Here is a 17,201-nt window from a genome sequence, read left to right as displayed (position 1 = left end):
CAAAACAGTCATACTCTGAGCATAAAAGAGTTTTTTGACACTTTTGGCACTTTTAACTGAAAAAATGATTTCTTAGCAAAAAATAGACACAAAATTCAAAGTTCTCATTTTGCAGTTCAAGAAAGTGTTAGTTTTTCTCATCTTGTCAGTTGAAACTTCAAACTAGTAATACTTAGAGCCGCAAACGCTTTTTTGACACTTTTGGCACTTTTGACTGACAAAATGATTTTTTAGCAAAAAACGCACCCAAAAGTTGAAGTTCTCATTTGATGTTCAAGAAATTGTTATTTTATGCCACATTGTAAGTTTAAAATTCAAAACAGTCATAGAGCCGAAAACGCTTTTTGGACACTTTTGGTACTTTTGACTGACAAAATGATTTTTTTTAGCAACAAATGCACCCAAAAGTTGAAGTTCTCATTTGCAGTTCAAGAAAGTGTTATTTTATGCAACGTTGTAAGTTTAAAATTCAAAACAATCATAGAGCCGAAAACGCTTTTTTGACATTTTTGGTACTTTTGACTGACAAAATTATTTTTTTTAGCAACAAATGCACCCAAAAGTTGAAGTTCTCATTTGATGTTCAAGAAAGTTTTATTTTTTCTCATGTTGTTAGTTGAACCTTCAAACCAGTAATAGTTAGAGCCGAAAACACTTTTTTGACACTTTTGGCTCTTTTGACTGACAAAATGATTTTTTTTAGAAACAAATGCACCCAAAAGTTGAAGTTCTCATTTGATGTTCAAGAAAGTTTTATTTTTTCTCATGTTGTCAGTTGAAACTTCAAACCAGTAATAGTTAGAGTCGAAAACACTTTTTTGACACTTTTGACTGACAAAATGATTTTTTTTAGAAACAAATGCACCCAAAAGTTGAAGTTCTCATTTGATGTTCAAGAAAGTGTTATTTTATGCCACTTTGTAAGTTTAAAATTCAAAACAGTCATAGAGCCGAAAACGCTTTTTTGACATTTTTGGCACTTTTGACTGACAAAATGATTTTTTAGCAAAAAACGCACCCAAAAGTTGAAGTTCTCATTTGCAGTTCAAGAAAGTGTTATTTTTTGTCACGTAAGTTAAATATTCAAAACAGTCATACTCTGAGCATAAAAGACTTTTTTGACACTTTTGGCACTTTTAACTGAAAAAATGATTTCTTAGCAAAAAATAGACACAAAATTCAAAGTTCTCATTTTGCAGTTCAAGAAAGTGTTAGTTTTTCTCATGTTGTCAGTTGAAACTTCAAACCAGTAATACTTAGAGCCGTAAACGCTTTTTTGACACTTTTGGCACTTTTGACTTAAAAAATGATTTTTTTTAGCAACAAATGCTCCCAAAAGTTGAAGTTCTCATTTGATGTTCAAGAAAGTGTTATTTTATGCCACATTGTAAGTTTAAAATTCAAAACAGTCATAGAGCCGAAGACGCTTTCTTGACACTTTTGGCACTTTTGACTGACAAAATGATTTTTTAGCAAAAAACGCACCCAAAAGTTGAAGTTCTCATTTGATGTTCAAGAAAGTGTTATTTTATGCCACATTGTAAGTTTAAAATTCAAAACAGTCATAGAGCCGAAAACGCTTTTTTGACACTTTTGGTACTTTTGACTGACAAAATGATTTTTTTTAGCAACAAATGCACCCAAAAGTTGAAGTTCTCATTTGATGTTCAAGAAAGTTTTATTTTATGCCACATTGTAAGTTTAAAATTCAAAACAGTCATAGAGCCGAAAACGCTTTTTTGACATTTTTGGCACTTTTGACTGACAAAATAATTTTTTAGCAAAAAACGCACCCAAAAGTCAAAGTTCTTATTTGCAGTTCAAGAAAGTGTTATTTTTTGTCACGTTGTAAGTTAAATATTCAAAACAGTCATACTCTGAGCCTAAAAGAGTTTTTTGACACTTTTGGCACTTTTAACTGAAAAAATGATTTCTTAGCAAAAAATAGACACAAAATTCAAAGTTCTCATTTTGCAGTACAAGAAAGTGTTAGTCTTTCTCATCTTGTCAGTTGAAACTTCAAACCAGTAATACTTAGTGCCGCAAACGCTTTTTTGACACTTTTGGCACTTTTGACTGACAAAATGATTTTTCTAGCAATGATTTTTTTCTAGCAAAAAAAACTTACAACGTGACAAAAAATAACACTTTCTTGAACTGCAAATAAGAACTTTGACTTTTGGGTGCGTTTTTTGCTAAAAAATTATTTTGTCAGTCAAAAGTGCCAAAAATGTCAAAAAAGCGTTTTCGGCTCTATGACTGTTTTGAATGTTAAACTTACAAAGTGGCATAAAATAAAACTTTCTTGAACATCAAATGAGAACTTCAACTTTTGGGTGCATTTGCTTCTAAAAAAAATCATTTTGTCAGTCAAAAGTGTCAAAAAAGTGTTTTCGGCTCTAACTATTACTGGTTTGAAGTTTCAACTGACAACATGAGAAAAAATAAAACTTTCTTGAACATCAAATGAGAACTTCAACTTTTGGGTGCATTTGTTTCTAAAAAAAATCATTTTGTCAGTCAAAAGTGCCAAAAGTGTCAAAAAAGTGTTTTCGGCTCTAACTATTACTGGTTTGAAGTTTCAACTGACAACATGAGAAAAAATAAAACTTTCTTGAACATCAAATGAGAACTTCAACTTTTGGGTGCATTTGTTGCTAAAAAAAATCATTTTGTCAGTCAAAAGTACCAAAAGTGTCAAAAAAGCGTTTTCGGCTCTATGACTGTTTTGAATTTTAAACTTACAATGTGGCATACAATAACAATTTCTTGAAAATCAAATGAGAACTTCAACTTTTGGATGCGTTTTTTGCTAAAAAATCATTTTTTCAGTCAAAAGTGCCAAAAGTGTCAAAAAAGCGTTTTCGGCTCTATGACTGTTTTGAATTTTAAACTTACAATGTGGCATAAAATAACAATTTCTTGAACATCAAATGAGAACTTCAACTTTTGGGTGCGTTTTTTGCTAAAAATCATTTTGTCAGTCAAAAGTGCCAAAAATGTCAAAAAAGCGTTTTCGGCTCTATGACTGTTTTGAATTTTAACTTACAATGTGGCATAAAATAACACTTTCTTGAACATCAAATGAGAACTTCAACTTTTGGGTGCATTTGTTGCTAAAAAAAATCATTTTGTCAGTCAAAAGTACCAAAAGTGTCAAAAAAGCGTTTTCGGCTCTATGACTGTTTTGAATTTTAAACTTACAATGTGGCATAAAATAACACTTTCTTGAACATCAAATGAGAACTTCAACTTTTGGGTGCGTTTTTTGCTAAAAAATCATTTTGTCAGTCAAAAGTGCCAAAAGTGTCAAGAAAGCGTCTTCGGCTCTATGACTGTTTTGAATTTTAAACTTACAATGTGGCATAAAATAACACTTTCTTGAACATCAAATGAGAACTTCAACTTTTAGGTGCGTTTTTTGCTAAAAAATCATTTTGTCAGTCAAAAGTGCCAAAAGTGTCAAGAAAGCGTTTTCGGCTCTATGACTGTTTTGAATTTTAACTTACAATGTGGCATAAAATAACACTTTCTTGAACATCAAAAGAGAACTTCAACTTTTGGGTGCATTTGTTGCTAAAAAAAATCATTTTGTCAGTCAAAAGTACCAAAAGTGTCAAAAAAGCGTTTTTGGCTCAATGACTGTTTTGAAATTTCAACTGACAACATGACAAAAAATAACACTTTCTTGAACATCAAATGAGAACTTCAACTTTTGGGTGCGTTTTTTGGTAAAAAAAAATCATTTTTTAAGTCAAAAGTGCCAAAAGTGTCAAAAAAGCGTTTGCGGCTCTAAGTATTACTGGTTTGAAGTTTCAACTGACAAGATGAGAAAAACTAACACTTTCTTGTACTGCAAAATGAGAACTTTGAATTTTGTGTCTATTTTTTGCTACGAAATCATTTTTTCAGTTAAAAGTGCCAAAAGTGTCAAAAAACTCTTTTAGGCTCAGAGTATGACTGTTTTGAATATTTAACTTACAACGTGACAAAAAATAACACTTTCTTGAACTGCAAATAAGAACTTTGACTTTTGGGTGCGTTTTTTGCTAAAAAATTATTTTGTCAGTCAAAAGTGCCAAAAGTGTCAAGAAAGCGTTTTCGGCTCTATGACTGTTTTGATTTTTAAACTTACAATGTGGCATAAAATAACACTTTCTTGAACATCAAAAGAGAACTTCAACTTTTGGGAGCATTTGTTGCTAAAAAAAATCATTTTTTAAGTCAAAAGTGCCAAAAGTGTCAAAAAAGCGTTTACGGCTCTAAGTATTACTGGTTTGAAGTTTCAACTGACAAGATGAGAAAAACTAACACTTTCTTGAACTTCAAAATGAGAACTTTGAATTTTGTGTCAATTTCTTACTAAGAAATCATTTTTTCAGTTAAAAGTGCCAAAAGTGTCAAAAAAGTCTTTTATGCTCAGAGTATGACTGTTTTGAATATTTAACTTACGTGACAAAAAATAACACTTTCTTGAACTGCAAATGAGAACAACTTTTGGGTGCATTTGTTTCTAAAAAAAATCATTTTGTCAGTCAAAAGTGCCAAAAATGTCAAAAAAGCGTTTTCGGCTCTATGATTGTTTTGAATTTTAAACTTACAACGTTGCATAAAATAACACTTTCTTGAACTGCAAATGAGAACTTCAACTTTTGGGTGCATTTGTTTCTAAAAAAAATCATTTTGTCAGTCAAAAGTGTCAAAAAAGTGTTTTCGGCTCTAACTATTACTGGTTTGAAGTTTCAACTGACAACATGAGAAAAAATAAAACTTTCTTGAACATCAAATGAGAACTTCAACTTTTGGGTGCATTTGTTGCTAAAAAAAATCATTTTGTCAGTCAAAAGTACCAAAAGTGTCAAAAAAAGCGTTTTCGGCTCTATGACTGTTTTGAATTTTAAACTTACAATGTGGCATAAAATAACAATTTCTTGAACATCAAATGAGAACTTCAACTTTTGGGTGCGTTTTTTGCTAAAAAATCATTTTGTCAGTCAAAAGTGCCAAAAGTGTCAAAAAAGCGTTTTCGGCTCTATGACTGTTTTGAATTTTAAACTTACAATGTGGCATAAAATAACAATTTCTTGAACATCAAATGAGAACTTCAACTTTTGGGTGCGTTTTTTGCTAAAAATCATTTTGTCAGTCAAAAGTGCCAAAAATGTCAAAAAAGCGTTTTCGGCTCTATGATTGTTTTGAATTTTAAACTTACAACGTTGCATAAAATAACACTTTCTTGAAATGCAAATGAGAACTTCAACTTTTGGGTGCATTTGTTTCTAAAAAAAATCATTTTGTCAGTCAAAAGTGTCAAAAAAGTGTTTTCGGCTCTAACTATTACTGGTTTGAAATTTCAACTGACAACATGAGAAAAAATAAAACTTTCTTGAACATCAAATGAGAACTTCAACTTTTGGGTGCATTTGTTGCTAAAACAAATCATTTTGTCAGTCAAAAATACCAAAAGTGTCAAAAAAGCGTTTTCGGCTCTATGACTGTTTTGAATTTTAAACTTACAATGTGGCATAAAATAACAATTTCTTGAACATCAAATGAGAACTTCAACTTTTGGGTGCGTTTTTTGCTAAAAAATCATTTTGTCAGTCAAAAGTGCCAAAAATGTCAAAAAAGCGTTTTCGGCTCTATGACTGTTTTGAATTTTAAACTTACAACGTTGCATAAAATAACACTTTCTTGAACTGCAAATGAGAACTTCAACTTTTGGGTGCATTTGTTTCTAAAAAAAATCATTTTGTCAGTCAAAAGTGCCAAAAGTGTCAAAAAAGATTTTTCGGCTCTAACTATTACTGGTTTGAAGTTTCAACTGACAACATGAGAAAAAATAAAACTTTCTTGAACATCAAATGAGAACTTCAACTTTTGGGTGCATTTGTTGCTAAAAAAAATCATTTTGTCAGTCAAAAGTACCAAAAGTGTCAAAAAAGCGTTTTCGGCTCTATGACTGTTTTGAATTTTAAACTTACAATGTGGCATAAAATAACAATTTCTTGAACATCAAATGAGAACTTCAACTTTTGGGTGCGTTTTTTGCTAAAAAATCATTTTGTCAGTCAAAAGTGCCAAAAATGTCAAAAAAGCGTTTTCGGCTCTATGACTGTTTTGAATTTTAAACTTACAACGTTGCATAAAATAACACTTTCTTGAACTGCCAATGAGAACTTTGACTTTTGGGTGCGTTTTTTGCCAAAAAAATCATTTTGTCAGTCAAAAGTGCCAAAAATATCAAAAAAGCGTTTTCGGCTCTATGACTGTTTTGAATTTTAAACTAACAACGTTGCATAAAATAACACTTTCTTGAACATCAAATGAGAACTTCAACTTTTGGGTGCATTTGTTTCTAAAAAAAATCATTTTGTCAGTCAAAAGTGCCAAAAGTGTCAAAAAAGTGTTTTCGGCTCTAACTATTACTGGTTTGAAGTTTCAACTGACAACATGAGAAAAAATAAAACTTTCTTGAACATCAAATGAGAACTTCAACTTTTGGGTTCATTTGTTTCTAAAAAAAATCATTTTGTCACTCAAAAGTGTCAAAAAAGTGTTTTCGGCTCTAACTAGTACTGGTTTGAAATTTCAACTGACAACATGAGAAAAAATAAAACTTTCTTGAACATCAAATGAGAACTTCAACTTTTGGGTGCATTTGTTGCTAAAAAAAATCATTTTGTCAGTCAAAAGTACCAAAAGTGTCAAAAAAGCGTTTTCGGCTCTATGACTGTTTTGAATTTTAAACTTACAATGTGGCATAAAATAACACTTTCTTGAACATCAAATGAGAACTTCAACTTTTGGGTGCGTTTTTTGCTAAAAATCATTTTGTCAGTCAAAAGTGCCAAAAATGTCAAAAAAGCGTTTTCCGCTCTATGATTGTTTTGAATTTTAAACTTACAACGTTGCATAAAATAACACTTTCTTGAACTGCAAATGAGAACTTCAACTTTTGGGTGCATTTGTTTCTAAAAAAAATCATTTTGTCAGTCAAAAGTGCAAAAGTGTCAAAAAAGTGTTTTCGGCTCTTATTATTACTGGTTTGAAGTTTCAACTGACAACATGAGAAAAAATAAAACTTTCTTGAACATCAAATGAGAACTTCAACTTTTGGGTGCATTTGTTTCTAAAAAAAATCATTTTGTCAGTCAAAAGTGCCAAAAGTGTCAAAAAAGTGTTTTCGGCTCCAACTATTACTGGTTTGAAGTTTCAACTGACAACATGAGAAAAAATAAAACTTTCTTGAACATCAAATGAGAACTTCAACTTTTGGGTGCATTTGTTGCTAAAAAAAATCATTTTGTCAGTCAAAAGTACCAAAAGTGTCAAAAAAGCGTTTTCGGCTCTATGACTGTTTTGAATTTTAAACTTACAATGTGGCATAAAATAACAATTTCTTGAACATCAAATGAGAACTTCAACTTTTGGGTGCATTTCTTGCTAAAAAATCATTTTGTCAGTCAAAAGTGCCAAAAGTGTCAAAAAAGCGTTTTCGGCTCTATGACTGTTTTGAATTTTAAACTTACAATGTGGCATAAAATAACAATTTCTTGAACATCAAATGAGAACTTCAACTTTTGGGTGCGTTTTTTGCTAAAAAATCATTTTGTCAGTCAAAAGTGCCAAAAGTGTCAAAAAAGCGTTTTCGGCTCTATGACTGTTTTGAATTTTAAACTTACAATGTGGCATAAAATAACAATTTCTTGAACATCAAATGAGAACTTCAACTTTTGGGTGCGTTTTTTGCTAAAAATCATTTTGTCAGTCAAAAGTGCCAAAAATGTCAAAAAAGCGTTTTCGGCTCTATGATTGTTTTGAATTTTAAACTTACAACGTTGCATAAAATAACACTTTCTTGAAATGCAAATGAGAACTTCAACTTTTGGGTGCATTTGTTTCTAAAAAAAATCATTTTGTCAGTCAAAAGTGTCAAAAAAGTGTTTTCGGCTCAAACTATTACTGGTTTGAAATTTCAACTGACAACATGAGAAAAAATAAAACTTTCTTGAACATCAAATGAGAACTTCAACTTTTGGGTGCATTTGTTGCTAAAACAAATCATTTTGTCAGTCAAAAATACCAAAAGTGTCAAAAAAGCGTTTTCGGCTCTATGACTGTTTTGAATTTTAAACTTACAATGTGGCATAAAATAACAATTTCTTGAACATCAAATGAGAACTTCAACTTTTGGGTGCGTTTTTTGCTAAAAAATCATTTTGTCAGTCAAAAGTGCCAAAAATGTCAAAAAAGCGTTTTCGGCTCTATGACTGTTTTGAATTTTAAACTTACAACGTTGCATAAAATAACACTTTCTTGAACTGCAAATGAGAACTTCAACTTTTGGGTGCATTTGTTTCTAAAAAAAATCATTTTGTCAGTCAAAAGTGCCAAAAGTGTCAAAAAAGATTTTTCGGCTCTAACTATTACTGGTTTGAAGTTTCAACTGACAACATGAGAAAAAATAAAACTTTCTTGAACATCAAATGAGAACTTCAACTTTTGGGTGCATTTGTTGCTAAAAAAAATCATTTTGTCAGTCAAAAGTACCAAAAGTGTCAAAAAAGCGTTTTCGGCTCTATGACTGTTTTGAATTTTAAACTTACAATGTGGCATAAAATAACACTTTCTTGAACATCAAATGAGAACTTCAACTTTTGGGTGCGTTTTTTGCTAAAAATCATTTTGTCAGTCAAAAGTGCCAAAAATGTCAAAAAAGCGTTTTCGGCTCTATGATTGTTTTGAATTTTAAACTTACAACGTTGCATAAAATAACACTTTCTTGAACTGCAAATGAGAACTTCAACTTTTGGGTGCATTTGTTTCTAAAAAAAATCATTTTGTCAGTCAAAAGTGCAAAAGTGTCAAAAAAGTGTTTTCGGCTCTTATTATTACTGGTTTGAAGTTTCAACTGACAACATGAGAAAAAATAAAACTTTCTTGAACATCAAATGAGAACTTCAACTTTTGGGTGCATTTGTTTCTAAAAAAAATCATTTTGTCAGTCAAAAGTGCCAAAAGTGTCAAAAAAGTGTTTTCGGCTCCAACTATTACTGGTTTGAAGTTTCAACTGACAACATGAGAAAAAATAAAACTTTCTTGAACATCAAATGAGAACTTCAACTTTTGGGTGCATTTGTTGCTAAAAAAAATCATTTTGTCAGTCAAAAGTACCAAAAGTGTCAAAAAAGCGTTTTCGGCTCTATGACTGTTTTGAATTTTAAACTTACAATGTGGCATAAAATAACAATTTCTTGAACATCAAATGAGAACTTCAACTTTTGGGTGCATTTCTTGCTAAAAAATCATTTTGTCAGTCAAAAGTGCCAAAAGTGTCAAAAAAGCGTTTTCGGCTCTATGACTGTTTTGAATTTTAAACTTACAATGTGGCATAAAATAACACTTTCTTGAACATCAAATGAGAACTTCAACTTTTGGGTGCGTTTTTTGCTAAAAAATCATTTTGTCAGTCAAAAGTGCCAAAAGTGTCAAAAAAGCGTTTTCGGCTCTATGACTGTTTTGAATTTTAAACTTACAATGTGGCATAAAATAACAATTTCTTGAACATCAAATGAGAACTTCAACTTTTGGGTGCGTTTTTTGCTAAAAATCATTTTGTCAGTCAAAAGTGCCAAAAATGTCAAAAAAGCGTTTTCGGCTCTATGATTGTTTTGAATTTTAAACTTACAACGTTGCATAAAATAACACTTTCTTGAAATGCAAATGAGAACTTCAACTTTTGGGTGCATTTGTTTCTAAAAAAAATCATTTTGTCAGTCAAAAGTGTCAAAAAAGTGTTTTCGGCTCAAACTATTACTGGTTTGAAATTTCAACTGACAACATGAGAAAAAATAAAACTTTCTTGAACATCAAATGAGAACTTCAACTTTTGGGTGCATTTGTTGCTAAAACAAATCATTTTGTCAGTCAAAAATACCAAAAGTGTCAAAAAAGCGTTTTCGGCTCTATGACTGTTTTGAATTTTAAACTTACAATGTGGCATAAAATAACAATTTCTTGAACATCAAATGAGAACTTCAACTTTTGGGTGCGTTTTTTGCTAAAAAATCATTTTGTCAGTCAAAAGTGCCAAAAATGTCAAAAAAGCGTTTTCGGCTCTATGACTGTTTTGAATTTTAAACTTACAACGTTGCATAAAATAACACTTTCTTGAACTGCAAATGAGAACTTCAACTTTTGGGTGCATTTGTTTCTAAAAAAAATCATTTTGTCAGTCAAAAGTGCCAAAAGTGTCAAAAAAGATTTTTCGGCTCTAACTATTACTGGTTTGAAGTTTCAACTGACAACATGAGAAAAAATAAAACTTTCTTGAACATCAAATGAGAACTTCAACTTTTGGGTGCATTTGTTGCTAAAAAAAATCATTTTGTCAGTCAAAAGTACCAAAAGTGTCAAAAAAGCGTTTTCGGCTCTATGACTGTTTTGAATTTTAAACTTACAATGTGGCATAAAATAACAATTTCTTGAACATCAAATGAGAACTTCAACTTTTGGGTGCGTTTTTTGCTAAAAAATCATTTTGTCAGTCAAAAGTGCCAAAAATGTCAAAAAAGCGTTTTCGGCTCTATGACTGTTTTGAATTTTAAACTTACAACGTTGCATAAAATAACACTTTCTTGAACTGCCAATGAGAACTTTGACTTTTGGGTGCGTTTTTTGCCAAAAAAATCATTTTGTCAGTCAAAAGTGCCAAAAATATCAAAAAAGCGTTTTCGGCTCTATGACTGTTTTGAATTTTAAACTAACAACGTTGCATAAAATAACACTTTCTTGAACTGCAAATGAGAACTTCAACTTTTGGGTGCATTTGTTTCTAAAAAAAATCATTTTGTCAGTCAAAAGTGCCAAAAGTGTCAAAAAAGTGTTTTCGGCTCTAACTATTACTGGTTTGAAGTTTCAACTGACAACATGAGAAAAAATAAAACTTTCTTGAACATCAAATGAGAACTTCAACTTTTGGGTTCATTTGTTTCTAAAAAAAATCATTTTGTCACTCAAAAGTGTCAAAAAAGTGTTTTCGGCTCTAACTAGTACTGGTTTGAAATTTCAACTGAAAACATGAGAAAAAATAAAACTTTCTTGAACATCAAATGAGAACTTCAACTTTTGGGTGCATTTGTTGCTAAAAAAAATCATTTTGTCAGTCAAAAGTACCAAAAGTGTCAAAAAAGCGTTTTCGGCTCTATGACTGTTTTGAATTTTAAACTTACAATGTGGCATAAAATAACACTTTCTTGAACATCAAATGAGAACTTCAACTTTTGGGTGCGTTTTTTGCTAAAAATCATTTTGTCAGTCAAAAGTGCCAAAAATGTCAAAAAAGCGTTTTCGGCTCTATGATTTTTTTGAATTTTAAACTTACAACGTTGCATAAAATAACACTTTCTTGAACTGCAAATGAGAACTTCAACTTTTGGGTGCATTTGTTTCTAAAAAAAATCATTTTGTCAGTCAAAAGTGCCAAAAGTGTCAAAAAAGTGTTTTCGGCTCTTATTATTACTGGTTTGAAGTTTCAACTGACAACATGAGAAAAAATAAAACTTTCTTGAACATCAAATGAGAACTTCAACTTTTGGGTGCATTTGTTTCTAAAAAAAATCATTTTGTCAATCAAAAGTGCCAAAAGTGTCAAAAAAGTGTTTTCGGCTCCAACTATTACTGGTTTGAAGTTTCAACTGACAACATGAGAAAAAATAAAACTTTCTTGAACATCAAATGAGAACTTCAACTTTTGGGTGCATTTGTTGCTAAAAAAAATCATTTTGTCAGTCAAAAGTACCAAAAGTGTCAAAAAAGCGTTTTCGGCTCTATGACTGTTTTGAATTTTAAACTTACAATGTGGCATAAAATAACAATTTCTTGAACATCAAATGAGAACTTCAACTTTTGGGTGCATTTTTTGCTAAAAAATCATTTTGTCAGTCAAAAGTGCCAAAAGTGTCAAAAAAGCGTTTTCGGCTCTATGACTGTTTTGAATTTTAAACTTACAATGTGGCATAAAATAACAATTTCTTGAACATCAAATGAGAACTTCAACTTTTGGGTGCGTTTTTTGCTAAAAAATCATTTTGTCAGTCAAAAGTGCCAAAAGTGTCAAAAAAGCGTTTTCGGCTCTATGACTGTTTTGAATTTTAAACTTACAATGTGGCATAAAATAACAATTTCTTGAACATCAAATGAGAACTTCAACTTTTGGGTGCGTTTTTTGCTAAAAATCATTTTGTCAGTCAAAAGTGCCAAAAATGTCAAAAAAGCGTTTTCGGCTCTATGATTGTTTTGAATTTTAAACTTACAACGTTGCATAAAATAACACTTTCTTGAAATGCAAATGAGAACTTCAACTTTTGGGTGCATTTGTTTCTAAAAAAAATCATTTTGTCAGTCAAAAGTGTCAAAAAAGTGTTTTCGGCTCTAACTATTGCTGGTTTGAAATTTCAACTGACAACATGAGAAAAAATAAAACTTTCTTGAACATCAAATGAGAACTTCAACTTTTGGGTGCATTTGTTGCTAAAACAAATCATTTTGTCAGTCAAAAATACCAAAAGTGTCAAAAAAGCGTTTTCGGCTCTATGACTGTTTTGAATTTTAAACTTACAATGTGGCATAAAATAACAATTTCTTGAACATCAAATGAGAACTTCAACTTTTGGGTGCGTTTTTTGCTAAAAAATCATTTTGTCAGTCAAAAGTGCCAAAAATGTCAAAAAAGCGTTTTCGGCTCTATGACTGTTTTGAATTTTAAACTTACAACGTTGCATAAAATAACACTTTCTTGAACTGCAAATGAGAACTTCAACTTTTGGGTGCATTTGTTTCTAAAAAAAATCATTTTGTCAGTCAAAAGTGCCAAAAGTGTCAAAAAAGATTTTTCGGCTCTAACTATTACTGGTTTGAAGTTTCAACTGACAACATGAGAAAAAATAAAACTTTCTTGAACATCAAATGAGAACTTCAACTTTTGGGTGCATTTGTTGCTAAAAAAAATCATTTTGTCAGTCAAAAGTACCAAAAGTGTCAAAAAAGCGTTTTCGGCTCTATGACTGTTTTGAATTTTAAACTTACAATGTGGCATAAAATAACAATTTCTTGAACATCAAATGAGAACTTCAACTTTTGGGTGCGTTTTTTGCTAAAAAATCATTTTGTCAGTCAAAAGTGCCAAAAATGTCAAAAAAGCGTTTTCGGCTCTATGACTGTTTTGAATTTTAAACTTACAACGTTGCATAAAATAACACTTTCTTGAACTGCCAATGAGAACTTTGACTTTTGGGTGCGTTTTTTGCCAAAAAAATCATTTTGTCAGTCAAAAGTGCCAAAAATGTCAAAAAAGCGTTTTCGGCTCTATGATTGTTTTGAATTTTAAACTTACAACGTTGCATAAAATAACACTTTCTTGAACTGCAAATGAGAACTTCAACTTTTGGGTGCGTTTTTTGCTAAAAATCATTTTGTCAGTCAAAAGTGCCAAAAATGTCAAAAAAGCGTTTTCGGCTCTATGATTGTTTTGAATTTTAAACTTACAACGTTGCATAAAATAACACTTTCTTGAAATGCAAATGAGAACTTCAACTTTTGGGTGCATTTGTTTCTAAAAAAAATCATTTTGTCAGTCAAAAGTGTCAAAAAAGTGTTTTCGGCTCTAACTATTACTGGTTTGAAATTTCAACTGACAACATGAGAAAAAATAAAACTTTCTTGAACATCAAATGAGAACTTCAACTTTTGGGTGCATTTGTTGCTAAAACAAATCATTTTGTCAGTCAAAAATACCAAAAGTGTCAAAAAAGCGTTTTCGGCTCTATGACTGTTTTGAATTTTAAACTTACAATGTGGCATAAAATAACAATTTCTTGAACATCAAATGAGAACTTCAACTTTTGGGTGCGTTTTTTGCTAAAAAATCATTTTGTCAGTCAAAAGTGCCAAAAATGTCAAAAAAGCGTTTTCGGCTCTATGACTGTTTTGAATTTTAAACTTACAACGTTGCATAAAATAACACTTTCTTGAACTGCAAATGAGAACTTCAACTTTTGGGTGCATTTGTTTCTAAAAAAAATCATTTTGTCAGTCAAAAGTGCCAAAAGTGTCAAAAAAGATTTTTCGGCTCTAACTATTACTGGTTTGAAGTTTCAACTGACAACATGAGAAAAAATAAAACTTTCTTGAACATCAAATGAGAACTTCAACTTTTGGGTGCATTTGTTGCTAAAAAAAATCATTTTGTCAGTCAAAAGTACCAAAAGTGTCAAAAAAGCGTTTTCGGCTCTATGACTGTTTTGAATTTTAAACTTACAATGTGGCATAATATAACAATTTCTTGAACATCAAATGAGAACTTCAACTTTTGGGTGCGTTTTTTGCTAAAAAATCATTTTGTCAGTCAAAAGTGCCAAAAATGTCAAAAAAGCGTTTTCGGCTCTATGACTGTTTTGAATTTTAAACTTACAACGTTGCATAAAATAACACTTTCTTGAACTGCCAATGAGAACTTTGACTTTTGGGTGCGTTTTTTGCCAAAAAAATCATTTTGTCAGTCAAAAGTGCCAAAAATATCAAAAAAGCGTTTTCGGCTCTATGACTGTTTTGAATTTTAAACTAACAACGTTGCATAAAATAACACTTTCTTGAAATGCAAATGAGAACTTCAACTTTTGGGTGCATTTGTTTCTAAAAAAAATCATTTTGTCAGTCAAAAGTGCCAAAAGTGTCAAAAAAGTGTTTTCGGCTCTAACTATTACTGGTTTGAAGTTTCAACTGACAACATGAGAAAAAATAAAACTTTCTTGAACATCAAATGAGAACTTCAACTTTTGGGTTCATTTGTTTCTAAAAAAAATCATTTTGTCAGTCAAAAGTGTCAAAAAAGTGTTTTCGGCTCTAACTAGTACTGGTTTGAAATTTCAACTGACAACATGAGAAAAAATAAAACTTTCTTGAACATCAAATGAGAACTTCAACTTTTGGGTGCATTTGTTGCTAAAAAAAATCATTTTGTCAGTCAAAAGTACCAAAAGTGTCAAAAAAGCGTTTTCGGCTCTATGACTGTTTTGAATTTTAAACTTACAATGTGGCATAAAATAACACTTTCTTGAACATCAAATGAGAACTTCAACTTTTGGGTGCGTTTTTTGCTAAAAATCATTTTGTCAGTCAAAAGTGCCAAAAATGTCAAAAAAGCGTTTTCGGCTCTATGATTGTTTTGAATTTTAAACTTACAACGTTGCATAAAATAACACTTTCTTGAACTGCAAATGAGAACTTCAACTTTTGGGTGCATTTTTTGCTAAAAAATCATTTTGTTAGTCAAAAGTGCCAAAAGTGTCAAAAAAGCGTTTTCGGCTCTATGACTGTTTTGAATTTTAAACTTACAATGTGGCATAAAATAACAATTTCTTGAACATCAAATGAGAACTTCAACTTTTGGGTGCGTTTTTTGCTAAAAATCATTTTGTCAGTCAAAAGTGCCAAAAATGTCAAAAAAGCGTTTTCGGCTCTATGATTGTTTTGAATTTTAAACTTACAACGTTGCATAAAATAACACTTTCTTGAACTGCAAATGAGAACTTCAACTTTTGGGTGCATTTGTTTCTAAAAAAAATCATTTTGTCAGTCAAAAGTGCCAAAAGTGTCAAAAAAGTGTTTTCGGCTCTAACTATTACTGGTTTGAAGTTTCAACTGACAACATGAGAAAAAATAAAACTTTCTTGAACATCAAATGAGAACTTCAACTTTTGGGTGCATTTGTTTCTAAAAAAAATCATTTTGTCAGTCAAAAGTGCCAAAAGTGTCAAAAAAGTGTTTTCGGCTCTAACTATTACTGGTTTGAAGTTTCAACTGACAACATGAGAAAAAATAAAACTTTCTTGAACATCAAATGAGAACTTCAACTTTTGGGTGCATTTGTTGCTAAAAAAAATCATTTTGTCAGTCAAAAGTACCAAAAGTGTCAAAAAAGCGTTTTCGGCTCTATGACTGTTTTGAATTTTAAACTTACAATGTGGCATAAAATAACAATTTCTTGAACATCAAATGAGAACTTCAACTTTTGGGTGCGTTTTTTGCTAAAAAATCATTTTGTCAGTCAAAAGTGCCAAAAATGTCAAAAAAGCGTTTTCGGCTCTATGACTGTTTTGAATTTTAAACTTACAACGTTGCATAAAATAACACTTTCTTGAACTGCCAATGAGAACTTTGACTTTTGGGTGCGTTTTTTGCCAAAAAATCATTTTGTCAGTCAAAAGTGCCAAAAATGTCAAAAAAGCGTTTTCGGCTCTATGACTGTTTTGAATTTTAAACTTACAACGTTGCATAAAATAACACTTTCTTGAACTGCAAATGAGAACTTCAACTTTTGGGTGCATTTGTCTCTAAAAAAAATCATTTTGTCAGTCAAAAGTGCCAAAAGTGTCAAAAAAGTGTTTTCGGCTCTTATTATTACTGGTTTGAAGTTTCAACTGACAACATGAGAAAAAATAAAACTTTCTTGAACATCAAATGAGAACTTCAACTTTTGGGTGCATTTGTTTCTAAAAAAAATCATTTTGTCAGTCAAAAGTGCCAAAAGTGTCAAAAAAGTGTTTTCGGCTCCAACTATTACTGGTTTGAAGTTTCAACTGACAACATGAGAAAAAATAAAACTTTCTTGAACATCAAATGAGAACTTCAACTTTTGGGTGCATTTGTTGCTAAAAAAAATCATTTTGTCAGTCAAAAGTACCAAAAGTGTCAAAAAAGCGTTTTCGGCTCTATGACTGTTTTGAATTTTAAACTTACAATGTGGCATAAAATAACAATTTCTTGAACATCAAATGAGAACTTCAACTTTTGGGTGCATTTTTTGCTAAAAAATCATTTTGTCAGTCAAAAGTGCCAAAAGTGTCAAAAAAGCGTTTTCGGCTCTATGACTGTTTTGAATTTTAAACTTACAATGTGGCATAAAATAACAATTTCTTGAACATCAAATGAGAACTTCAACTTTTGGGTGCGTTTTTTGCTAAAAATCATTTTGTCAGTCAAAAGTGCCAAAAATGTCAAAAAAGCGTTTTCGGCTCTATGATTGTTTTGAATTTTAAACTTACAACGTTGCATAAAATAACACTTTATTGAACTGCAAATGAGAACTTCAACTTTTGGGTGCGTTTGTTTCTAAAAAAAAATCATTTTGTCAGTCAAAA

Source organism: Oryzias latipes, chromosome 4 (genome assembly GCF_053564925.1).
Source record: "Oryzias latipes strain Hd-rR chromosome 4, Olatipes_Hd-rR_3.1".
NCBI classification, from domain to species: Eukaryota; Metazoa; Chordata; class Actinopteri; order Beloniformes; family Adrianichthyidae; genus Oryzias; species Oryzias latipes.
The sequence above is the reverse complement of the archived record's forward strand: the minus strand, read 5'-3'. Positions refer to the sequence as shown.